Raw genomic sequence first — 27,818 nt, 5'->3', positions numbered from 1 at the left:
TTTACCCCCTCCCCATGTGTTTATACTACACGCTGAAAAGGATCCAATTATTAATGGATCCACCGTGCTTATTGCACAGGTTTTCGTTATGTGGGTCCTGTGTGTTAGGACCCACAATTAGAAAGCCCAGGTTCTTTATGACTTATCCAGGATGCCGGTGTGAAAAAGGAGAGATGGGGGGAGTGGGAGAGAGGAGAGAGGGTAGTTACATATACAGGAGAGCAGAAACCAAGGACTGCCAGAACAGAATGCAAGAGCCCAGAAAAGGGGTCAAAAGTCTAAGATAAGCCAGTGGGAGTAGATAGAAAACCATATGCCCACCGAACCTCGGGTAAAAGAGTCCCACGACCAGGGAAAGAAAGACAAGGGGGAGGACTCATCTTATTTATAACATGGATACAGATCCGGGCACGGGAGGCCCGCACCCAGTCAGGAAACAGGGGGGAAAAAAATGTTACGGTGCCAGACCCATCGAGGATGAAGAGAAGCTCATGGGTCAAGGAAACATGCTAGCTCCAGCCTATCATTGAGACCTATAGGTCCCATGGCCTCCGTGCGTAGGATCACCCGCGATTCTCGTCGGGTCAACTCGCGGTCCCGATCCCCACCTCTCCTGGAGGGGCTAACATGCAGGAGACCTGCGAATCTCAGGCACCTTGCATTACCTCCATGCGCCTCCCTCACATGCTCGATGAGTCGAGGGCACCCCTTCCCAGATTTAATGGACTTGAAGTGCTCATTTACTCTCTCTTTGAGGGGTCTAGTGGTTTTGCCTACGTAATAAAAATCGCATGGGCAAAAAACCACATAAGATACAAATTTTGTTTGGCAGGTGATAAAAGCCCGCACTTCCCACTGTACCCCTCCCAAGCGGTAGTTCTTACCTTCCCGCATGTATGGGCAATATCTACACTTCCCACACTTGTGATTACCCTTGGGGCGGCTAAGGCTCAGCCAGTTGGACGTTGGACGTGAGCGAAACTCGCTCCGGGTTAAGATATCACCCAAGGTGGGAGCCCTCCTGTATGCTATCCTGGGGGGGTCTGGGAACACTCTCTGGAGGGTGGGGTCTCTTGTAACCAATGGCCAATTCTTCTTAACTATCTGGGTTAACTTTTTGGCCATGGGGGTGTAGTCAAAGGTCAGGGTGAAGGGACCCCCCTCCGTACTTTTGGGGGTCCTGGAGAGGAGAGAGGACCTGTCTTTGCCCCTTGCTCTATCCCTGGCCCTTACGAGGAGTTCTTTGTCATAGTTGCGTGCCTCTAATCTAGCCGTCAACTCTTGTGACTGCTCCTCGAATGAGTCCAGGTAGGTATTGTTTCGTCTTAGGCGCAGGTACTGGCCGTATGGCAGGGATGTCTTGACGTGCTCCGGGTGAAAGCTATTCCTGTGCAACAAAGAGTTCACAGCCGTGGCCTTCCTGTACCCCTCACACACCAATCTATCTCCATCGGGCCTGATTTTTAAATCCAGGAAATTGACGGAGCTGTCCCCAATCTCAGATGTGAACCTCATGTTCACCTGATTAATGTTGAGGAGGCCCATGAAGGTGTCAAACTCTTCCGTACTCCCCTGCCACACGACCAGCACGTCGTCCACATACCTGGCCCAAACTTTAACATTGTGCCTGAACAAATTTCTTGGGCTCATTACATAATCCTCTTCCCAAGCTCCTAGGAATAAGCCTGCATAGGTACATGCCACAGAGGTTCCCATAGCAGTCCCAGAGACCTGGTGGTACCACCTTCCATCAAAAATGAACGCATTGTGCGTTAGAACGTATTTTAAACATTCGCACAAAAAATCTTTGTACCCGTCGTCCTTATTGGTTCTATCCAAGAACCTATGGACCGCTTTTATCCCCTCTTCGTGTGGGATTCTGCTGTAGAGGCTCTCTACATCTATGGTGGCTAGCCTATAGCCAGGTTTCCATACCACGCTTTCAACGAGTCTGATCGTGTCGAGCGTGTCGGTCAAATATGCCGGGACCCCCATGAGTAGGGGACGTAGCAGATGGTCTAAAAAACGGGATAAGCGTTCTGTAAGTGAGCCACACCCCGAGACGATCGGTCTTCCCGGGGGATTGGTGGCAGATTTGTGCAATTTGGGAAGGTGGTACCACACAGGATATCGTGGGAACTGCGGGAGAAGGTCAACCGCCAACCTCTGTGGGATGTACCCCCTCTCGACTCCTTGCCTAAGCAAAGTACGGAGGGTCGACTGATATTTGAATGTGGGGTTACTATCCAATTTCACATAGTACTCCGTGTTGGTCAACTGTCTGTAGGCTTCTTTGGTGTAGAAATCACTTGACATGATCACCACATTCCCCCCCTTGTCGGCCTGCTTCACCACCAGGTCGCGGCGCTGCTTCAGCCATCTCATGGCTGCCCTGTCTGCCTTGCGCAGATTGTTTGGGGCCTGGTCATAACACAATGCCTTCATGTCCGCGGCGACCTGGTGGAGAAACTGGTCAACAGGAGACCCGGGGGGAATGGGCATGGGTCTTAAGGATTTGCAGGCTCGAAAATTCCCAGAGTGACCCAGGGAAAGGTCGTGGGCAGGTATGACCTCCTCCTCCTCCTCCCCCAGAGAACAGGACCCTCCCTCCTCCCATAGCTCCTCCAATATCCGGAGTGCCTCCATCTCGGCATTGTTCCAGTCCACCACGGGACTAAACCCCAAAGTGGAAATGGGACTCTCTGCCGATGTCGGGCCTCCATCACTCTGTCCCTGGAGCTCCCCCGTGATTCCCTCATCCTGGTAGAGTTGCTTGATCATCATTTTCCTAGTGTTCTTGTAGAGATCGACAAAGAAGTCTACATAGTCAAAGTTCTGCGTGGGCGAGAAGCCTAGGCCCTTCCCTAACAGTGCAAGGCAGTTCTCAGGTATATCTGTTTCTGCCAAGTTTATCACTTGTAGTTCCCCTCCTTGGGGAAGTTGATCCATCCTTGTTTCCAACTCTACTCCCTGGTTCGTCTCCTTTTTGTGCTGTTGTTGCCATGCTGGTTCCTGGCTGCTACCGGGGAGTCCCAGGTCACATTCCTCCGGGCGTCTGCCTCTCCCGCCCCTGCGGATTCTCCGCCTAAAGGGGTGGAGGCACATGGCTGTGCTGGAGCTGGTCTGGCTTTCGGCTCTGGATTCTTCCCACGTTTCTTCTTAATTGACTGCTTTTGCCTTGGCTTACTGCCTGATCTCTCGCCTTCCGAATCTGACCCTGAATCAGTGGTCCAGTATCCCCTGCCTTGCCTTGGCTTGCCTCCCTGATTGGGGGCACCACTCTGTCCCCAAAAGAAAATTCTTCCCCTCTTAAAATCGTCTCGATCCCGGTGAAATTTTCTGAGTTTTCTTGCCTTCAGCTCGTTCTGTATTGGCAATATTTTCTTCTCGATTTTGGCAATAATAGCTGAGAAGTTCTCCTCTGATGTTACCTCTTGTAGTTGGTCCCGAGTTTCCCGCAGCTCCCCTGATACTTTGTTATGTTCCTCTATTGTCCGCTCCCTCACAATCTCCTGTAGGGTTTGGCAGTAATTTAGGTGTGCGGTTTCCCACTTCTCCACAAATCCTCTGTCCTCCCGGTACTCTGATGGTTCCCTGTAGGATCTGAAGCCACGGGCAATATAGCCCTCCTCTTTGTATTTATTCAATGTTGTGGCAGTCCAAAACAATTTGGTCTCCTTCTCACAAAGACCCCCCAGTCTTAGCTCCAATACCCTGGTCACCACCTCCCTATTTACTGGCGCGGGACTGGCGTTCCGGTCGAAAATGGATGACGCTCCTTCTCGACCTTCCGAAACCCCCTGACTTATGAGGGGAAAGTCTAGGGAGGAATCTGTGTCGCTCCCTGATTCCTCCAGATTGTCGTCAGGCGTACCTCCTTCAATATTCATGTATACAGCTGGTGCTCAGAGTTAGGATACACAATACTTTTAGTACACTGTAGGAACACACACCACTCGGCACTCAGTGCTATCTCTTGAAGGAGGACAGGCAATTGGGTGCAGGCAATTGTAATCTATGCCCAAATGAATTTTGCTTCATGCCATAAGCATGCGTACATTTTGTCTCACAGAATGTTAGAGGTTTCTATATATGCACTTTTGTGAACAAGCACGGATCACTTTAGATGTACACACCAGAAGGATGATGAAAGTTTAATATGTATAGGTGTTAATATGTTGCACAATAATATATAGGTTTTTCACAGCACTGCATGTAAGATGTTGGTAGTGAAAGCAATGGTTGCTATCGCAACTTGGACGCTGTTTTCACTTCATGTACACAGCGCATCATCACTCTTCGCCGCTGGTCGGCGCGGCCCCGCCCCCCTCACCCCTAACCCTCACTGACATCAGCTCCACGCACCAACCAGAAGCGCTTAGGGTGCGGCTTCCCAAGATTTATACAGGAAGCCGCACAGCGCTTCCTTTCACACAGGACACGAGCACGTGAACAAGCGCCAGCCAGGCGCGAAACGGCGTTGTGCAGTCCTTTTTGCCCTGGTCACCCACACCCTGGTACACCTCAGCGCTGACACCCGCACCAGGTTTGATGTATCAAGACTGTTTGCATGTATGTAATGTTTTTGGCAGCAAGACACAATAAACAAGGAAGCAGAACAAGGAAACAGTTGCCCGGCTTGCTTTGATGTGCTATTGCATTTAGACTTTTTCCAAGTGACAGTACCGGTTGCACGTTTCCTCACTTCAGTGTATATGTTGCCATACAGAGCGCGGAGGTGAGAACTAGATCTGTACTGGCTGGCTTTCTCTCTGTCCTCCTTCAAGAGATAGCACTGAGTGCCGAGTGGTGTGTGTTCCTACAGTGTACTAAAAGCATTTTTTTTTTTTACTTTAAAATTATTGAAAAAAGTGTGACAGGTCAGAAAAAGGAGAAGCAACATTACAATTTGTTACCATCAAAAGGTATCATCTTTGAGAGTACAATGCTGTTGTAAAATACATCAATACATCAAAAAGATCTGATCATAGAGGGACCTGTTACTGGCAGTGTAGTTCACACAGATTTCAAATAGATTTCAGTCTAAATCTATTAGAAATTAGTCCAGCCTCCTCCTCTTACTGAGCCCCTAGCTCTCCCCCCCCCCCCCCCATAATATGTATCCCCATGCTGTGCAGTGTAGCAGGCTCACCTGTCTATTGGTGCACCTCTTCATCCGCATGTTTCTTTATGGCCGCCAGGGGTGCCTGTCCCTCGTGACCCTACTGCATGTATGTGTCAGTACATGCAGCGGGGAAACAGTAAAAAAGGGCGCAGGAGGCTAGTGGACAAATCGGGCGCCGCCATTCACTCCCATAATAATTAGGGGTGGGACGACGAATCCGGCGAATCCACGAATCCCTCGAATATTGGGAAATATTCGAGATTCGTGGATTCGAATCCCGACGCCATTTTTCACTTTCCGAATCCGCCGAATCCCGACGCTGCATCGCCGCATACGCCGCTCCCCCCGCCCGCACTCGTCCTCCCCCGAACTTCTCCGACCCCCCCGCGCCTCCTCCGTTCGCCAGCATCAACTCACCTGAGCGGAGCGCACAGAGCGGCAGACCTCTCGCCGACTTCCTGGTTCCCCCTAGTGACCGGCTCTTACAATGATGTCATCAGTAAGAGCCGGTCCGGCCACTAGAGGGAACAGGGAAGTATCGAAGAGGTCTGCCGCTCTGCGCTCCACGGAAAGGTGAGTAGATCCTCATGCAGGGGTGAGCGGAGGAGGCACGGGGGGAGCGGAGGAGGCACGGGGGGAGCGGAGGAGGCACGGGGGGAGCGGAGGAGGCACGGGGGGGGGGGGGGCGGAGGAGGCAGTGGAGGGGGGTTGGCGGTGAGCGGAGGAGGCATGGGGAAGGCCCCTATACCTACCTACAGGCCCCTATACCTACCTACCCACCTACAGGCCCCTATACCTACCTACCTACCTACCCACCTACAGGCCCCTATACCTACCTACCTACCTACAGGCCCCTATACCTACCTAAAGTCCCGTATACCTACCTACCCATCTACCTACCTACAGGCCCCTATACCTACCTACCCACCTACAGGCCCCTATACCTACCCACCTACAGGCCCCTATACCTACCTACCTAAAGGCCCCTATACCTACCTACCTACCTAAAGGCCCCTATACCTACCTACTTAAAGGCCCCTATACCTACCTACAGGCCCCTATACCTACCTACCCACCTACAGGCCCCTATACCTACCTACCCACCTACCTACCTACCTAAAGGCCCCTATACCTACCCACCCATCTACCTACCTACAGGCCCCCCTACCTACCTACGTAAAGGCCCCTATACCTACCTACCTACCTACCTAAAGGTCCCTACACCTACCTACCTACAGGCCCCTACCCACCTACCTAAAGGCCCCTACACCTACCTACCTAAAGGCCCCTATACCTACCTACCTACCTACCTAAAGGCCCCTATACCTACCTACCTACAGGCCCCTACACCTACCTACCCACCTACCTAAAGGCCCCTATACCTACCTACCTACATACCTACCTATACTGAAGGTCCCTTTACCTACCTACCTAAAGGCCCCTACACCTACCTACCTAAAGGCCCCTATACCTACCTACCTAAAGGCCCCTATACCTACCTACATACCTACCTATACTTAAGGCCCTATACCCTGCTACCTATACTAAAGGTCCCTTTACCTACCTACCTAAAGGCCCCTATACCTACCTACCTAAAGGCCCCTATACCTACCTACATACCTACCTATACTTAAGGCCCTATACCCTATATACCTATACTGAAAGTCCCTTTACCTACCTACCTATACTGAAGGCCCCTATACCTAGTTAACTACCAATACTGAAGGCCCATATACCCTGCTACCTATACTGAAGGCCCATATACCCTGCTACCTTTACTGAAGGCCCATATACCCTGCTACCTATACTGAAGGCCCATATACCCTGCTACCTATACTGAAGGCCCATATACCATGCTACCTATACTGAAGGCCCATATACCCTGCTACCTATACTGAAGGCCCATATACCCTGCTACCTATACTAAAGGCCCATATACCCTGCTACCTATACTAAAGGCCCATATACCCTGCTACCTATACTGAAGGCCCATATACCCTGCTACCTATATTGAAGGCCCATATACCCTGCTACCTATACTGAAGGCCCATATACCCTGCTACCTTTACTGAAGGCCCATATACCCTGCTACCTATACTGAAGGCCCATATACCCTGCTACCTATACTGAAGGCCCATATACCCTGCTACCTATACTGAAGGCCCATATACCCTGCTACCTATACTGAAGGCCCATATACCCTGCTACCTATACTAAAGGCCCATATACCCTGCTACCTATACTAAAGGCCCATATACCCTGCTACCTATACTGAAGGCCCATATACCCTGCTACCTATACTGAAGGCCCATATACCCTGCTACCTATACTGAAGGCCCATATACCCTGCTACCTATACTGAAGGCCCATATACCCTGCTGCCTATACTTAGGGCCCCTATACCTTGCTACCTATACTGAAGGCCCCTATACCTTGCTACCTGTACTGAAAGCTACCCATATTGAAGGCACCCATACCTAGCTAGCTATACTGAAGGCACCTTTACCTCGCTACCTATGCCTGGGTACCTATACTGCGGGCAACTATACCATGGATCGCACAATTCTTATGTGCAGGATTCGTTAGATTCGGGATTCGAAAGGTTCGAGATATTCGAGAACCTTTATAGATTCGGATCCGGATTCGGATTCGAAGAAATTGTGGATTCGTCCCATCCCTAATAATAATTATCATTTACTGGGCGCCGAACAGGCAAAAAGGGCGCCCGAGAATAATAACGTTTTCCAAAGGCGCCCGAAGATTTTTCATGTTTTATAACTGCTTGTGAGGATTTAAGTTTCCTATTTCAATAAAACATTATTTTAAATGTTATCCATTAGTGTTTGTAAAACATTATTATTCACGAAACAAAGCGATCAGTACGTAACGTAAATTGTCATATATTTTATCCCTTACTGTTTTTAAAACATTATTCTACACACAATACAGTGATCACTAAGGAGGGTCTTAGGTTTAGGCACCATCAGGGGGGGTCTTAGGTTTAGGCACCAACAGGGGGGTCTTAGGTTTAGGCACCACCAGGGGGGGGGTCTTAGGTTTAGGCACCAACAGGGGGTTCTTAGGTTTAGGTACCAACAGGGGGGTCTTAGGTTTAGGCACCAACAGGGGGGTCTAGGGGTTAGGGGTAGGTACAGGGAGGGTTACTTAGGCACCAACAGGGGGGTCTTAGGTTTAGGCACCAACAGGGGGGTCTTAGGTTTAGGCACCAACAGGGGGGTCTTAGGTTTAGGCACCAACAGGGGGGTCTTAGGTTTAGGCACCAACAGGGGGGTCAAGGGGTTAGGGGTAGGTACAGGGAGGGTTACTTAGTAATTTTTTTTTAACGTTATTATACGTTTCACTATTTAAACGGAAGATTAACGTTTTTACAATTGCCGATTTCATGCACATTATTTAATGATTTATAACTTTATAAAACATTACTTTTAAACGAAATACAGCACAATACATTTTTAAACGTTATCCATGCTTATCGTTTTAAACCCCGCGCCCTTTTTTCCCAGCGCCCCTTTTTAACATACGCCATGCAGCGGTGTCATGTGGTACAGTCTATCTGCATATCAAAAGGACCAACCAAACAATTACCTTGGCTCCTGAGAGACCTTTCCATCCAAAGGTTAAAATCCACTGTACATTTCTGGCAAGATAAATTTGGAGCGTATGTTAAAAAAGGACGTTGGGAAAAAAGGGTGCAGGGTTTTAAACGATAAGCATGAATAACGTTTAAAAAAAAAATTGTGCTATATTTCGTTTAAAAATAATGTTTTATAAAGTTATACATCATTAAATAATGTGTATGAAATCGACAATTGTAAAAACGTTAATCTTCCCTGTTTAAAAAGTGAAATGTATAATAACGTTTTATAAAAGATTAATAAGAATTTTACTAAAACTATACCTAACCCTACTCTCACACAGAACCCTCCCTGTACCTACCCCTAACCCCTAGACCCCCCTGGTGGTGCCTAAACCTAAGACCTCCCTGGTGGTGCCTAAACCTAAGACCCCCCTGTTGGTGCCTAACCCTAAGACCCCCCTGGTGGTGCCTAACCCTAAGACCCCCCCTGGTGGTGACTAAACCTAAGACCCCCCTGGTGGTGTCTAAACCTAAGACCCCCTGGTGGTGCCTAAACCTAAGACCCCCCTGGTGGTGCCCAAACCTAAGACCCCCCTGGAGGTGCCTAAACCTAAGACACCCCCCCCCCCCCCCCCCCCCTGTGATAAGCATTAGAAATGTTTAAAAAAAATATTGTGCTGTTTTTCGTTTAAAAATAATTTTAAAAAAATTATAAGGACCTATTGACTATATATTATAAGGACCTATTGAACCCCAGTTTGACAATATTGAACTTCTTGCAACACATAGAATCTGTGAAATTATAAAATAAAAGCGGAGGGGGATATCAGTGATCCCAACATGTAATTGAGCGAGTTGGGGTGTGACCATAAAATGTTGCTGCGTAAGTTTACCTATTATCTGGACAACTGATGACCAAAAGGGTTTGATTATTGGACATTCCCAAAGAAAGTGAATGAGGGTTTCTGTTTTATTACAGTTGCACCAGCATAATGGAGATCTATTGGTAGCAAACTTTGCTGGGCCTCGAGGCGTGAGATACCATTTTAAGAGAATTTTATGGAATGTCTCCCGGTGGTTTACACAGGACAACATGTTGTGTATCATCTTTAACCATTTATGCCGCGCGGACGTGAGCTCCACTTCTGCAGTGGCAGCAGCTAGAGCCGCAGGGACGCGCAACTCACATCCCTGCCGTTTGGGGGATTTGCAGGGGGGATTGGCTGCAGAGGACAAAAGTCCCCTTTGCCAATCTGAGCATGTCCGCCGAGAATTTTTTTAACAAAAACAGAGTTTATTCTTACATAGAGCATCTCACGCTGCTGATTTCCACCAGTTTCCGCCACCCGATCATTACATTTATGAATGGGAACAATGTTCCCATTCATAATCTCCATGCCGGTAATGTGATCGCAGGTTTCCATTGAAGTCTTACGTCACTTCCCCTAGTAACAAATGTAACAATACATTGTATCCTATGTAGCGTAATTGTACCCTACATAACATTTTGCTCAGCGGGGACATCTTGTGGCCAAATAGTAAAATACACCTACTGACTATAGGGAAAAAAAAAAATAATATCTATGTCAAGAGGGCATCTTAGTATTAAATAATGGGCTCAAAATTAGTGATGGATGTAAAACTGAAAAAATGCACCTTTATTTCCAAATAAAATATTGTCACTATACATTATACTTGGGATATAATTTTAATGTTGCAATAACCGGGACAAATGGACAAATAAAATGTGTGGGTTTTAATTATGATAGCATGTATTATTTTAAAACTATAATAACCGAAAACTGAGAAATAATGTTTTTTTTTTCCATTGTTTTTTGTGTTATTCCCATCAAAAATGCAATTAGAACAAAATCATTCTTAGCACAATGTACCACCCAAAGAAAGCTTATCTGTTGGTGGAAAAAACAAAGTATAGATCATTTCTTTGTGATAAGTAGTGATAAAGTTATTGGGGAATGAAAGGCAGGAGCGCTGAAAGGGGAACATTCCTCTCGTCCATAAGGTGAAAAATGGTTAAAGATGTAGTAATATGCCTATATTCTAAAGGGAATTAGAGGTCATCTGCCCAAGAAGTTATGTTAATGCAACCATTTGTGACCAGTCCCCAATAGCTACTTATACCATAATTAAATTCCACCTCTTAGATCCTTCGGAGAATATAAATGAGAGACTATGTGGTTGTTTCACTATACCGTGCTAACACCTAGCACGGACACGCTATGCGTTTAGCGCGCAATGTGACACGCGCACATGTTTACGCACGTACAGGTTTGTGCTCGCTCGCTAACAAAGGTCCTTGCATGTTAACTGCTGCTTTAACATGCGAAGACCTTTGTTAGCGAGCGAGCGCAAAATTTTACACGTGGAAACATTGTGCGCTAAACGCATAGCGTGACCGTGCTATGTGTTAGCATGGTATAGTGAATCAACCCCCATGTGTTTAGAGGTGACTGGCATAGTGAGTTTAATATTTGTGATTAGGTGCTTAATACGAAAAAAAAATGAATATACTGTATCTAGAGGAAATGGAATTTTTTTCTCTCAGTTCTAAAAAAAGTAAGCAGGCTAAATGAGTCTGAGTGAAATATGTCAGATATGAATAAAACTCTGGCTTTTTTCCATTCTGATAGATTTAAATCTGAAAAAGCAGCAGAAAGAGTTTCAATTGGGAGCCTCAACAGTCGAGGTTCAGCATTGTCTCTAGGGAATTTAATAAAGTAAAACCATGCCAATAATGTAGATTGAACTGTTGGATAAGTGGATTTGATATTACTGATGCCTAGATATGGCTCGAACCTCCAATTTTCAGTTCGCGAACCTCGAACAGGAACTTCCACAAAAGGTTCGGTTTGCACAAACTTTCGTGAACCGCAATAGACTTCAATGGGGATGCGAACTTTAAAAACTAGAAACATTGATGCTGGCCACCTCTCGGACTCAGTGTTCAGTCAGTGATCTATATACAACTGACTGATCCAAATGCATTTTATTTTCCTGATCCTCTACACCCTGCTAATAGGGTATACCCACATAGGACTGCCCTTACACGTTACTACCAATATGACTCCTACACCATGCCAAATCCATAAAGGCTTGGTATCTTGGAAGATATGCTCTTTCAATGTTCATGGTCACAATACTCCCCAAAAAAGATCCCTTCTCTTTGCTAAATTGCACAAGGAAAATATATATTTGGCTCTTCTACAAGAGACACATTTCAGATCAGACTCTATTCCTAAAATGTCCACTAAGAACTATGTAACCCACTACTATGCCACCTCTCCAACCTCTAAGTCCAAGGGTGTCTCTATTCTTGTCCACAAGAAATGTTCTTTCCTGAAACAGGATATGATGATTGACCCAGAAGGTTGTTTTATTTTTATTAAGGGTACTATCGAATCAAGAGATGTCACTATTGCCAACGTTTATGCACCTAACTCGGGACAAGTCAGCTACTTGCTAAAAATCTTAAACTCTCTGCAATCTTTTGCCAAAGGAATGATTGTCTTTGGAGGCAATTTAAATATCCCTCTTCTGCCCTTGATAGACACGTCAACAGGACATACAGTTGTGCCCTATAAAGCCCTTTGAGCCCTTAAAATAAAGCTTAATGAAATGTCCTTGATAGACACCTGGTGTCTTCTCCATCCTAAAGGACGCGATTATACATATTTCTCAAACCCCAATCAAAGATACTCTAGAATAGATTATCTCTTTCTCTCTCAACCTGATTTAGATGCTTTATGCAGTGCTTCGATAGACAATATTGACATCTCAGACCATGCGCCTGTTTTCTTAAATTTAATGTTTCCTATACCTAGACTGGGACAGTTCCACTGGAGATTGAACCCTCAACCCCTGACAGATGATGAAACACGTGATTCAATATCTAATTCCTTGACTAACTATTTCAAAGAAAATTCAGACTCTGATGTTGACGCTACGCATGATCGCATTCTAGGAGCCGCCGCCCCTTCCTAACACGCTGCCGCCATCTTCTGCGCTGAGGCCTAGCTTGGGTCTGCCGATCTTCCGCTCTATGCGGCAACATATGCCATCATTTCAGCAGCCCATCTACTGGATTCAGATAAGTGCTCATGCCGCACAGATGTATATGCATCATACAGCAGTCAGCGGACATTGAATGCTGGAAAAGATCCTATGCTATGTGCACCGGGTTGCCCGCATATTCTACATCCAGTGCTTGAGTGACACAGCCATTGTTGCCTGCATATACTACTTCTATTGCTTGAGTGACACAATTACTGTTACTATAGACTTTGCTTGAAATATAGCACGTTTTGCTTCAGGAGGGGCTTACAACTATATCCCATAGACTTTCCGGTTTCAATAGTTTTTATTGAGTTTTTTCAAAGTAATTAACATAGTCAAACAAAACTTTGACACAATCTTAACAGTAGTTTAGTACATTAGACATTAACAACATGAAAAGATATAGAGTATTATATGTTACTGCATTCAGCTTAAACATCTATTAGATTTAACCTTTAATTCCATATGTATGGGGGTATGAATTCAGTAAGTCTGGTTTGCATATGTATCGTATCGACCTTTCTTCTATGTTACTCATAGATGGTCTATGTATACCTGTCACCTTATATATTCCCTCTCTACCCGGAAAATGGGGGCTTCAAACCTCCCTACAGAGATTCCGAGGAGTGGGAGTATATCTTAACTGATATCATATGAATAACAATCCATGTATTTATCTAACTGATGGGGAAAGCTCAGGTTACTCAGGTTTTGATTAAAGAGAAAATCTTTGTTAATAAAGTTACTTTCCAAAGATTATAAACGATTGAAGTATCGGTATATACAGCTATATCTTGGCAACCTTTCAACTATGTTACTCGGAAATGGTCTATATATATCTGTCACCTTATACATACCCTCTCTACCCGGAAAATGGGGGCTCCAAACCTCCCTTCAGAGATTCCGAGGAGTGGGAGTGTATCTTAACTGATACCATATGAATAACAGTCTATATAATCATCTAACTACTGAGGAAAGCTCAGGTTACTCTCGTTTTGATTATAGATTATATCTTTGTTGACAAAGTTCCCTTTGGAAGATATGAACTATTGGAATATCGGTATTTACTGATAATTCCTAACAAACTACAACTAGCACTACTCTACACTAATCTATACGTCCCAGATGTGACAGGTTCTGTCTGTACTTGATTGAAGTTGAGAGCTATAACTAGAGGGCATGTGCCAGGCTGGGCATATTATGGATGTGGTTATCTCATAAATTCATTGAATAAGGGGGTCAACTAGAATCAGACATCTAATAATTTAGAGTCTTTATAGATATTTGGCCATAGTTGGGATTTATTCATGAACGAATTCACATTTCCACACTTGATGGACCAGGCTTTCTCCGCCAGTAGGTTGGATTCCACTGATCTCAGTATCTCCTCCAATTTTGGAATAATTGGGGTCTTCCAATTGGCTGCTATTAGGATTCGAGTGGTTACCAATATATGATTGATAATCAATCTTTCTTGTGGGGGAATGTCTTTAGTACCTAAATGAAAAAGTGCCATACTTGGGGGTAATGTGGTCAAAAACATTGGTAGATTTTTCAAAAACCTCTCAATAGATTCCCATAAAGGTCTGATATTGGGACAGGACCAGAAAATATGTAAGGTGGAACCAACCTCATTACAACCTCTCCAACATAATGGTGATGTAGAATTATCGAAAGTTGCTATTTTTTGTGGTGAATAGTACCATTGCCATATAATTTTCAGTAAATTTTCCTGATGAGTTACACAGTGAGAAGACTTTTTCAGTGAACTCAGTGCTAGTTCCCAGTCTTCTATATTAAAATCCATCTGCAAGAGTTCCTGCCATTTATTGATTTGCCATTTTGGTGGCTCTTCTTTCAGGATTAGGAGCGATTTATAAAAGGTTGCTATGCCTTTAAGTCGTGAGTTTTCTGGTTTGAGTAAGTTATTAATCTTTGGTAATAAGGATATGGGGTTTAATGGATGTCTGACTAAGAACGTATGTACTTTATTGTACAGGGGTTTATCATTTGGAGGTATGTTATATTGCGAAGAAAGTTCCTCCCATGTTTTCACCTCTGATCCTGAGTACAAGTCTTCTATGAGTTCCATTCCATTATCTATCCAGTTACTTAGATCAAAATTTTTCAGGGAAGCTTGTAGGTTGTTTATAGATAAAGGAGGCTTTATATTGATTGGGTCTTTGATACAGAGTTTGGTCAGTTCTCTCCAGATTCTGAGTGTATTGGATGTTATTGGGTTTTTTATATTCGGGACTACCTTCCAAATCAGTCTTGATTCTAAAAAGGCTCTATAAGAATGATATGGGAGTTGTGTTTCTTCAATCAGCAGCCACTGTTTTGACCTGTCATTGGTCCATATGGCTCTTGATTGATCTAATATTGCGGCTTTATAGTAGAGTTCTAAATTTGGGACCCCTAAACCTAAATTTGATGTATGTGAGGTTAATATTTTTTTTGAGAATCTTGATTTTTTATTTATTAATATAAATTTATTAAGATCTTTTTGGGTATTATTAAAGAAGACTTGGGGTATCCTTATGGGTAAGCATCTAAAAAGGTACAGGAGTTGAGGAAGGACCATCATTTTGAACGCCGCTGCGCGGCCCAACCACGAGAATTCAAGCTTTGCCAATGAATCCAAGTGTGTTTTAATTTTACTTAACCAAGGTGCGAAGTTCTCTCTATAGAGTTGAGCTATTGTAGTTGTTAATGATATACCCAGGTACTTTATGCTCCTATCGCTCCACGTATATTGGCTTAATTGTTTTAGTTTAGTAATGACTGTTTTGGGGACATAGCAGGGAAGGATTACGGATTTATTTTGATTTAATTTGTAAAAGGATACCTTAGAAAAGTTGTTTAATTCTGAGTTTATGTTGGGAAGTGATATTAAGGGCTTCTGTACATATAATAGGACATCATCCGCATATAGTCCCAGTTTGGTTGAACCCTTTTCCAATTTTATACCATGGATTAAGTCGTTATCCCTAATTTTTTGGGCCAAAGGTTCAATGGAGAGATTAAAGATAAGTGGGGACAATGGGCAACCTTGTCTTGTTCCGTTTTTTATGTTAAAATCTGAGGAAAGCATACCTGAGGACTGGACTCTTGCAGATGGTTGAGAATAGAGTGCCATTATTGCACTATGTATGAATCCTGTAAAACCAAATTTTGATAAAACCCTGGACAAATATAACCAATTGACTCTGTCGAACGCCTTCTCCGCATCAAGAGATATCAGCAGTGAAGGCGTCCGACAGAGCCTTAACTGGTGTAGCAGAGCAAGAACCTTGCGTGTACCATCATTAGCTGCTCTACCTCTGATGAAACCCACTTGGTCTGGATGTATGAGATCATTCATGAGAGGTGCTATTCTATTAGCTATAACCTTGGCAAAAATTTTCACATCAGTGTTGAGTAGAGAGATAGGTCTATAGCTTCCTGGCTCTGATGGGTCTTTCCCTTCTTTAGGTATAGTAATGATAGTAGCTAATAATGATTCCCTTGGAAAAGATCCTAAATTTGCAGTTTCATTACACATTTCCGTTAAAGGTTTTGCTAAAATGCTAATAAATTTTTTATAGTAGTCGTTTATAAACCCATCAGAGCCAGGTGCTTTATCTCTTTTCAAGGAATTGATAACCGCCTCTATTTCCTGCTGACGGAAGGGAACGCTTAGTTGTTTTTTCTCAAATTCGCCCAGGGAAGGAAGATTTACGTTTTTTAGATATTCGTCAATTTCTATTGATGAAGGTATATGAACTTCAGGGTCTCTATCTAGGTTGTATAAACCTTCGTAGTATGAGGCTAGAGCTTCTAGAATGTCTTTGGGGTGGTGTACCTCAGATTTAAGTTGGGGGTGTTTAATTTTGGTAATACGTTGGTGAATTCTTTTCCCCTTTATTTTGTTGGCCATCATTTTCCCTGCTCTATTACTTTGGTGGTACCAGGTTTCTTTCAATATCGTGAGCCATTTATCATAGCTTTGATACAAGTAGTCTGATAGGTTCTGTCTTGTTTTTTCTAATATTGGGATAAGGTTGGTTTTATTATTGGAAAATATATCGTGTTCCAGGGACCTAATTTCTTTGAGTAGTTGATCTGTTTTTTCTTTGCTTTTTTTCTTCTGTATTGCCGTCTGTTTCATAAAGACCCCCCTTATGTATGCTTTATGAGCATTCCACAGGGTTGTCCTTGAAACTTCCCCGTTATCATTAATTTTAAAAAATTCCAACAGATCTCTTTTAATCACCGGAAAAGCCTGTTCTGAGTGTAAGGTACGCTTATTTAATTTCCAAGTTCTAGGGCCCTGATATGAGTTTTGGGTATTTATTTTTAAAGTGATTGGGGCATGGTCTGACCATGTCCTTGATCCAATTTCTACTTCTGATACTAACGGTAGGGAGAATGTGTCTGTTAACCATAGGTCTATTCTCGTAAACGATTTATGAATCGGGGAGAAGTACGTGAATTGTCGTTCCTTAGGGTGAAAACACCTCCACGTGTCAAATAATTCTGAATTCAATAATAAAGGGTGGAGTGTTGATTGAAATCTTCTAGATTTGGCTGTTGTGTCCATATTGGGGTCTACTACGGAGTTAAAGTCTCCTGAGATAATTAGGTATCCCTTCTTGAAGTCAGAGATCCTCTTCATCTTTTTATTTAGAAACCTGATTTGATGAAGGTTTGGGGCGTATATGTTTACGAATGTGTAATATTGTGAATTTAGTGTACCCTTGATCATTACCATTCTTCCATCTATACTGCTATATGAATCCTCTACTATGAATCCTAATGAGTCTTTAATAGCTATGCTAGTTCCTGATTTTTTCTTGTGTAGGAGATTAGAGTGGTATATATTGCTATAATTTTGGAGTTTAAATTTCTTTGCTCCAGACTCATTCAAGTGGGTTTCTTGGAGAAAAATTATATCCACTTTCTCTTTCCTAGCCAAATTATGAAGTAGATACCTTTTCCTGTGAGAATTTAACCCTCTTGTATTCAATGAGAGAAGCTTAAAATCTTTGGTCATTTTATAATTTTAAACCTGTCTATCAGTAACCATATATGTTCTATTCCGACAATTAACCCAGCCCTGGCAGTAGACCTTCTTTTAACCCTTTTGGTACGTTGTGAAAAGATAATAATTCTATTAGACAGATTCATTTGGGACAACAGTAACAGTAACAACAGTGAGTATCTTAACCTAAGCAAAGACAAAAACATAAACAGAAGTGAAAAGACAATCCATACAGACCTTTGTGATAATGTTAGTATGACATTGGATCTGTAAGGAAAAACGTTAGATAGTATATTAAAATACTGGTCAGTTGTACAGAAGATACGCAGTAACAGTAAAGCGATCTTCAGTGTGGCCAGTTGGCCTAAAACCACTAAAGTGGAACTAGGCATGACTATTCTCCTCAGCAGTGTGAGAGACTAAGTAACTCACAGGAGAAAGTCTCTTGGGGGCAAAAGTATGTGGTAAAGGCCCTAATACTTTCAGGTCTCTGCAGAGGACTCTGCAGATTTTTCTGCGCCAGGGTCAGGTAAAAGTTGAGGTGGAGGTTGAGAGCAGTCCATAGGTTGTTGCTTCTGGGAAGCTTCTCTGGAGAAGGGTCTACCATCTCTAGATATGTAGATGGGAATGTTCCACTTTTTCAGTAGGTCCATGCCTTCCTGCTCATCCTTTATCACATGTGTTGTTCCCTGGTCCATAATGAGCAATTTTGTGGGGAAACCCCAGGTGTACGGGATTTTCTTATTTCTTAATGATGCAGTTATCTGAGCAAATTTCTTCCTTGCTGATAAAGTAGCCTGGGAAAGGTCTGTGAAGAGTGTTAGATCTTTATATGGGTCCGGAAGTTTATTCCCTCTTCTTGTTGAGGCCAGAAACTGTTCCTTGACGTGAAAAAAATGAACTCTGGTGATGACGTCTCTGGGTAGCCTGTCAGGGATGAATGCTGGTTTGGGGAGTCTGTGTGCACGGTCTATGATCAGCTCACTCTCTGGTATTGAGGGTAAGGTCTTCTTTATGACATCTTTAACATAGTCCTTAAGAGAGTCAGTATTAATGGATTCAGGAACTCCCCTGATCTTGACATTATTTCTGCGGTTCCTATCTTCCGCATCCGCCTGTTTTTCTTTGGTCCACTTGACCTCCCCCACTACTCCTTCGTGAGCTACCACCAGCTCATTGTAGGCTGTCACCATTTCTGCCATTTTATTTTCAAGTTTGGTAATACGCTGGTCGGTTTCTTTTGCAAAGATTGACACGTGACCAGCAAGGAGTCTCATGTCTGTTTTAAGTTCAGTCATATTTGCTTGCATGGTTTCTTGCATTGCTCCCCTAAAAGACAACATGAAGTCCTTAAAGAACTGTTGTGATATAGGCTCGTTAGATACCGGAAAGTCTAGTATTGGATCTGGGGTTGTTGGTCCTGAAGAAGCCTGTTCTAATGGAGCAGGAAAAGGAACTTGAGGACTGAAAGTTGTCTGTTTATTGCGTACATTTTTACGCGTTGGTTCCTCTTCATGCGTAAAATTTTGACGCGTATCGCGGCCATGCGTGTCCCTCTCATGCGTATCGCGTATGCTGCCATGCGTAATCGGCGGTGCGCACTTTACCGGTTTCAGGGGGCTCCGTGAGCGATGATCGTCAGGGGAGTCTTCCTCGCTGTCCTCGACCTCATCTGCTGGGTCAGCCTTGCGGTGTGGGGTGTAGAGAGGAGTGAAACGGTTCCTCTGTGAGAGCGGTGTGTGCTGCAGGCCTGCTTCCTGGTTGTCTTGCTGGGCCCGGCGGCCATCTTGGCTCTCTTCCTGGAAGAAATCTAGCAGTTTTCTCGGCTTGGGAGATTGGTATTTCTTTCTGAAAGTTGCTTTCTGGTATTCCATTGTGTTCTAGGGATGTTCCCCCACGTTTTCGCCGAAACAGATTCCTCTTTGGGTGCTTTAGGTCGCTGTAGTGAAGGCCTTTAGCTGGGAGCTCTTAGCTCAAACCTCCATCCAGCTCCAGCGTCAAGCCACGCCCTCCCATAGACTTTCCAATGACGGTAGCGGGGCCTATACAGCCAACGTGGTGATATTTACAACAGTATGATATCCCTCTAAGGATTCATATGAACTGTGGTCACGCCTCATGGACTGTTCTATGGAGGCAACGCGACCTATTCAGTCAGCGTTGTGACGTATACAGCAGCACTCCACTATAGAGAGGATTAACAAGATCTGTTGATGCTATACAGCCTTTTTGTTCTATCCAGATTTACTGTTGAGGACGCTGTATATCGTGTTCTATATGGAATAACTTTACCTAAGCTACCAGTGCCTTCCAGCTTAATTGGAAATACATGCTGTCCTAGCACTGCTGGAGTTGAATTTCTATGAAATGAACTTTGGTTGATGCAGTTGATCCTGTGGTTTTACAGGCATTGTGGATCATTTATATGAGCGCTTTCTTGATTAACATTCCTCTGTGCATGTGGATGTATTGATGCACTATTGGTGGTCGGCGGCTCCTATATACTGAATGGTGTGTATAATTAACCATACTGATTACATCCATCTACCCTCTGTGAGTGGTTATAGCCATTAAAACTTTTTCTTGGAATCGTGGCTTCCTCACATGGGATTTATGGGCGTATGCAATTGACTATGTGGTATTTTTTCTATCCGATATTTTGATCATACTGGTGGTCACGCCTATTTACCCTCTGTGAGTGGTTATGCCACTAGTATTATTTGTTGGCTCCCTCTCAGTGGATTGGATGGGTTGTTACCTATATTTATGCAATCATGATGGGTCTTGCTATCTACTAAGAGATGAATTACTTATGCAATATCCCTAAATATTTCTTTGCATTCAACACCATTCAGTTGATGTGTTTTAACTGTTTTTCGACACATTCAGCACCAGAGTACTGTATGCTGCTTAGTACTTTTGTGTCAAGCTTTTGCTAGACACTGTTTCCAATACATTGGGTGTATGGTTTTATTGATTTTCTAATAAACTGTGCAGTTCTTGAGAAGCATATACTGGTTTGTCTCTTTTCCTTTTTCTTTTTTTATGTTAGAATCTACCAGTGCTGGTACCTGCATTTAAAGCCATATGCAACAAACTTTTTTCCTGCATAGTATTTTTTGTCCTATACTCTTCGCTTCAGCTCCTCCTGCTCTTTGCCTCCTCCTCTCCCAGCGTGTGCGCTCCAGTATAAAGCTGGCGTGACATGCTAGCTGGAGTAGCGCTGGGCGCAGCGATTTGGTGACAGAGCGGAGGGGGAGTAAGTTGCGATGGACAGGGGAAGTGGGCACTTATTAATATTATTGAAAGTGCCCACTTCCCCTGTCCATCCCAACTTACTCCCCCTCTGCTCTGTCACCAAATTGCCACTCCCAGCGCTACTCCAGCTAGCATGTCACGCTAGCTTTATACTGGAGCGCATGCGCTGGGAGAGGAGGAGGCGGGGGAGTGTCTGTACTTCTGCTGTCATGATGCGACAGCAGAAGCGAAGAGTAAAGGACATTTTCATGAAAGGTCAGGAGAGTCGGGCCGGTACTGGGAGGTGTAGAAGAGGAGCGGGACCTGACGGCAGGGAACGAGGGAAGCGGTAAGTATGTGTCTTTCTTTCCCTCCACATTGCAGCTTCTATTATACCACAGCCTCTCGGCTGTGGTATCCTTTAACGCCACTTTAAACAAAACCTGTATATATCAAATTTCAACATATATTTCTATGATCCTTTCATGATGACAAAGGCCAGAAAGAAGTAGGCAAAGGAGTGCCCATTTTTCCGTACGGCTAAGCGGTCTCACTCACTTTTTCCTACAATGAAGCCTTCGCTGTATGGCAGCAGAGTGGCGCAGCGGAAGTGTGCTGAGCCCATAACCCAAAAGTCAATGGATTGAAACCATCCTCTGCTAGGTGTACTTTTCATAGCCCCTTAAAGAGAACCCGAGGTGGGATTGAATTATGCTTGTGGGGCGCAGAGGCTGGTTGTGCACACTAACACCAGCCTCTGTTGCCCCATGGTGTGCCTCCAGGACCCCCCTGCGCGCTGCTATACCCCCCGCAGTGCTAGCGACACACAGCGTGTCACCAGCACAATGTTTACCTCTGCCTGTCTGTTAGCGCTGCTCCCCCGCCTCCTCCGTATCTGCGCTACCCTCCAATCAGCGGGAGGGAAGGGACGTGGGCGGGTAGCGCCGATACGGAGGAGGCGGGGGAGCGGCGCTAACAGACAGGCAGAGGTAAACATTGTGCTGGCAACACGCTGTGTGTCGCTAGCACTGCAGGGGGTATAGTGGCGTGCAGGGGGGTCCTGGAGGCACACCATGGGGCAACAGAGGCTGGTGTTAGTGTGCACAACCAGCCTCTGTGCCCCACTAGCATAATTAAATCCCACCTTGGGCTCTCTTTAAGAGAAAGTGTCATTAGGCCTTGTTGTAACATAGATTTTAGTGTAACTATTTCAACTAATGTACCCTTCTTAAACTTGAAGATTGGATACAAATGTAAGCAGAGTTATTGAGAGGGTATGATGAATTATCCCCCGACTGAGCAATGAACGAAGCCTTGAAGAAAGATAGATCCGATCTGATTAAAAGAAGGAATCATATTCCCAGACACCAGAACAAACGTTTGGGAGTATTTACCTTCAAGTTTTTATCAATAGAAAAAGAAATGAAAGAAGTCATCAGTAAGAATTGGCCTATTCTACTTCAGGACCCTGTCCTGAAGGGATGTTTACCATCTACATTGTACAGCGCCACGGAATATGTTGGCGCTTTATAAATAAATAATAATAATAATAATAATCTAAACCTCTCATTGCTTTCACAAGAGCACCCACAATTGGTGATCTGTTGGTCCACAGCGATTTTCGTGAAGATCCACGTTGCACCTGGTTGGACAATGTTGCCTCCGCAGGCAACCATCGATGTGGCTTTTGCAAAGCCTGTCGGTACATGAAGACAGGCGAGTCTTACCGACTCGGTCCGGTTCAATTCAAAGTTCCGTTCTTTTCTACCTGCAGGACAATCTTTGTTGTCTATGCCCTGTGGTGCCCTTGCCAGCGCTTTTACATTGGCAAGACAACCAGGATGGTCAAGGATAGGATCTTGGAACATGTGCGTCTGCTTCCAAAAAGGAAAGGCTGTCCTAGGGTGGTGGACCATATGGCCACTGCCCACAATTCCGACCCTAGTTTGCTTTCCTTTGCCTGTGTGGACCTCTGCAACCTCCCACGCAGAGGTGGCAATAGAAAGAAACTACTAAGAAGTGAAGTGGATCTTCAAAACAGACGCTATGGGCCCTCTGGGTCTCAACGATTACGTTGACCTAGCCTGTTTCTTGGATCCCTAGGTTCTGTTTGGGTCTTGGTCTCTACTGCTCTCACTCCCTGTCCCTGTCACCATGACTGTATATTATATAGTAATGAAACTTATTTTTTAAATTGTAAAATTATTAAAATTTGTACTTTTATATATTTTCTAGTATACTCCTACTACCAATATGTTTAAGTCATTCTGCAGTCATGGTGGTTCTAGTGCAGGGTTTCTGTTCTCTACATTTTAACTCCCCCATATCCCTCCCTCTCACTGGGCATTCCTCTCCAGGTTCTGTGCCCCTTTCTACCATCATTTTCTTCTCTTCTCTTTTCTTTTCACATTCACATCACCTTTTCACTTTTCACCTTTTCCAGTTTCTCTCTGTTCTTTCCCCTCCTTTTTTCCGTGCCCACATCCTTAGTGCTTACCATTAGCATGCTAGTTTTAACATATGGTTAGTCTATGCCCTGCTTCTTTACATACTTGTTTAGAAGCTACGAGTGCTATTTCCTAGCTAATAAGCTGGTTGTAGGTGTTCCCCTAGCAACCGTTACGTAGGAAGTAGAGCCAAAACTTTAAACGCCCCCCTTGCCGCTCTGTGGCCGACGATCTCCCTAGGCAGCCACTGGTGCGACTTTGGAGGCAGAGCCGTTGCCTTGACAATGTGCTCGGTATCAGGCCTGCTTCAAGTGTAGCAGCGCGGCGGCATGTGACGTCACCACGCTGCCTGTCGCATGCACTGGGCATTCCTATTGGTTGTGCCAATAAGGATTGTGGGATTGGTAGGCGGGGTCCAGACATGGAAGTTAGCCTCTCCGTATCCACGCACTGTGCACACAGGCCTCCGAAGAAGCTAGGCGCAATCCATTGCGAAACGGTCGTAAGGCCGTGCACCCACTGGCACCCACAGCCATCTCCCTCACCCCAGCAGCAGTATCCTCTTTTTCACCATCCACCAGTTTTTTACTGCTGTACCATACACGTGTGAATTTGTATTCTTGCTGTTGCACAATTAAAGCTACAGTGCCAGACCAGACTTTCTTCTCCTACTTGTTTTTTACCAATCTTGGTCTACCTGGTCTAGAGCACGTAGCAACTGCTGGGAGTGTACCACACAGCTGCTGCCACTTGCATTAACATCCACGTTTAAATACTGAAGTGCCTGCCTACCCACTCTTGTCTTTGCATATGCAGTAATGAAGTGGGTTCACTAAACACAACAGCTAGGTGTATGCTGTGGTGAGGTGGGTTCACTGAACACAACAGCTAGGTATATGCAGTAATGGGTATTACAATGTGCACCTGTCTCACACACACAGGTAGTCACTGAATGTGCTGGGCCTGCAGTGGTACACACACAGTATGAATTAGCAAGGCTGTCTATGCAACACAAGTGTCAGTGGGACACACAGAGAAAAAAAATCACAAATACAAGATTAGCTCTCAAAAGAGCTGTTGATCCTTTGCAAAATATCCCTATGCTAATTAAGCATAAAGATATACAGAGATTACAAAAGGCCTTTACGGAATTTATGTGGAGAGGGAAACGACACAGGATTGCATTGCATAAATTACAACTACCCAAAACACTTGGAGGGTTAAATGTTCCAAACGTTAGAACATATAATTTAGCACGTCTTATCCGACACATAAAGGACTGGATAGATGAAACTAGCACATTTTCAAGTATTGAAATAGAGATGGAAATGGTGGAACCATGGACGTTGAAGGGAATAATGCACACTAAGTATAGAAATCTTCCAAAGAGAATCAAACATAATGTGGTACTACGGGACACGATTTTAGCATGGAGAGAGGTTAGGAAAATGCTCAAGCTGCCTTTTCAGCTATCAAAATACATGTCATTATGGGGTAATCCTGAATTTCCGCCCGCCATTCAACATAAAGGATTCCTGCTTTGGGAAACTCATGGAATAACTATGCTAGGCCACATCTGCAATTTAAGGGAAAAAAGATTACTCACCTTTGCGGAAATAAGACAAAAATTTAATATACCGAATACACATTTCTTATACCACGCACAAATTATCTGCTATTGTTCCTCTTTACTAAAAGATCTAGCTCCTATATTAGAAATTACCCAGTTTGACAAACTAATAAAACCTGGAAACAAGGAAGTATCACTCTCTACATATACAAAGATATATGTACATGGCACCAAGAACAAGTGGCGCATTCTAGTTTTAAGAGTTGGGAAAAAATCTTGAAAGATAAGGATACATCTAAGAAAATAGTAGGGGGAAATTAAGTTATAAGGCAATTGATAACATACGAGGTATGGAGAGAATCGCATTTATTGTTTCTGCATAAGGCAAAATATGCATTCGATATCAGGTACAGAAATCCACCACCCAACCCAGAGTAAGTACCTCAGTGCCCTAAATGTAAAATTCGGTTTGCAAATATATATCATTGTATGTGGGAATGTCCAAGGATAGTGGTATTTTGGACGAAGGTCTGTAAACTTATTAAAAGAATGTGCAGGCAAGATGTGAGAGGGGATCCATGGATGCTACTGTTCAATCGGTATGATCCAGAAAAAGAGGGTACCAGAAATATGAAACTAACAGATTTAGTTCACATAACACTCATGGCAGCGCGAAAAGTTATATTTAATCGTTGGATATACCCTACTACCAAATCCTTGGGCGAATTAAAAAAAGAGTTAAGATTTCTGTTCGATAGAGAAAAAATCTTGACATTAGCACATAAAGAGAAAAAAACAAAAAAGTTCTTTACTACTTGGCGACGATATGTGGAATTTTTCTACACAGACGAAGAGATAGTGGCACTCATGGATCCCTTTAAATACACATCTTGGTATTGCAAGGAACAACTACTTGGTAGCCTAGGCAAGCTTGAAATAGTAAGATCAGATAATTAAAATGCTGGATACACGTATAGATGAACATATGGAGATGTAGTTAGGTTAATAATACCCGATTAGATAGGTAGTAGTAGATGAGGTTGGGGAAGGGGGGGTGGGAAAGCGGGGTTGGGTGAAAATGTCAGAAAATGCGCAGATGTCTGAATGCTCATTGTATAATGACTTGTGATATGCGATGTAATATTATCTTTAACAATGTCCAGTTTTTATAACTTGTAATGACATATGTGCAATAAAATATGTTAAAAAAAAAAAAGAGCTGTTGAGGGGTGCTATTTTAGCAATAACAATCAGCCAGGAGCAAGCTAACAAGCCTACACGAGCCTAACTAAGCTTTCCCCAGCAAAGTCCCTTCACTAATTACTGCAGGCACACGAGTGAGTAAAATGGTCAGAGGACATTGCCTATTATAAGGGGGGAGTGGCTCCAGGGGTGAGTGTAGCCTGATTGGCTCTCCTGTGCCTGCTGACTGTGATGTAGAGGGTGAAAGTTGACCCTAATGGAGCATTATGGGGGCGAACCGAACTTCCGCAAACGTTCGCGGAAGTTCGCCTGGAAACGTTCGCCGGCGAACCGTTCGGGCCATTTCTACTAGAATCATGTGACATAATGACAGGCATGATTTTTACAGCGCATGCATAAACTCTGACCCAGATTTCTTCCAGTTAGAAGAAAAGCAAAAGAACATTTTGTTTACAGTTCTAATGAGAATGTTTTCACAACACTGGCTCACAGTGATGCTCAAATACCCCTTTTCAAAATTCGAGTTAGGTCGAATTCGAATAGTAAATTATTCGAGATCAGTCGAATATTCGAGTCGAATAATTTTTACTATTCGATTCGACCTCGGAATTCGAGCTCATTATTCGAGTCGGTATTCGAGCTCATTATTCGAGCTGACTATTCGAAATGGCCTTAAATAGCTTCCAACACTTGTTTTGAGGGTGAATGATGCAAGAAACCTCTTTTTTTCCAAGTAACAACAGCAAGTGATTATGTGGGGATGTTCCTTTAAAAAAAAAAAGTTGAAAAGAGAAGTTGTGTCCAGAAATTTGTTCAGTACTGTATATACTTCTTCTTCTTCTTCTTTATCTTCTATATCTTCTTCTTCTTCTTCTTCTATATCTTCTTCTTCTATATCTTCTTCTTCTATATCTTCTTCTTCTATATCTTCTTCTTCTTTTATATTGTCTTCTTCTTCTCCATCATCTTCTTCATCATCATCTTCTTCTTCTTCATCTTCTTTTTCTTCATCTTCTTCATCTTCTTCTTCATCTTCTTCTTCATCTTCTTCATCTTCTTCTTCATCTTCTTCATCTTCTTCATCTTCTTCTTCTTCATCTTCTTCTTCTTCATCTTCTTCTTCTTCATCTTCTTCATCTTCTTCATCTTCTTCATCTTCTTCTTCATCTTCTTCTTCTTCTTCTTCATCTTCATCTTCTTCTTCTTCATCTTCTTCTTCTTCATCATCTTCTTCTTCTTCATCTTCTTCATCTTCTTCATCTTCTTCTTCTTCTTCTTCTTCTTCTTCATCTTCATCTTCTTCTTCTTCTTCATCTTCTTCTTCTTCTTCTTCTTCATCATCTTCTTCTTCTTCATCTTCTTCATCTTCTTCATCTTCATCTTCTTCATCTTCTTCTTCTTCATCATCTTCTTCTTCTTCATCATCTTCATCTTCTTCTTCTTCTTCATCTTCTTCTTCTTCATCTTCTTCATCTTCTTCATCTTCTTCTTCATCTTCTTCATCTTCTTCTTCTTCATCTTCATCTTCTTCTCCTTCTTCT

The sequence above is a fragment of the Hyperolius riggenbachi genome, chromosome 6, assembly GCF_040937935.1.
Source record: "Hyperolius riggenbachi isolate aHypRig1 chromosome 6, aHypRig1.pri, whole genome shotgun sequence".
NCBI lineage: Eukaryota > Metazoa > Chordata > Amphibia > Anura > Hyperoliidae > Hyperolius > Hyperolius riggenbachi.
This window is presented reverse-complemented; position numbering follows the sequence as displayed.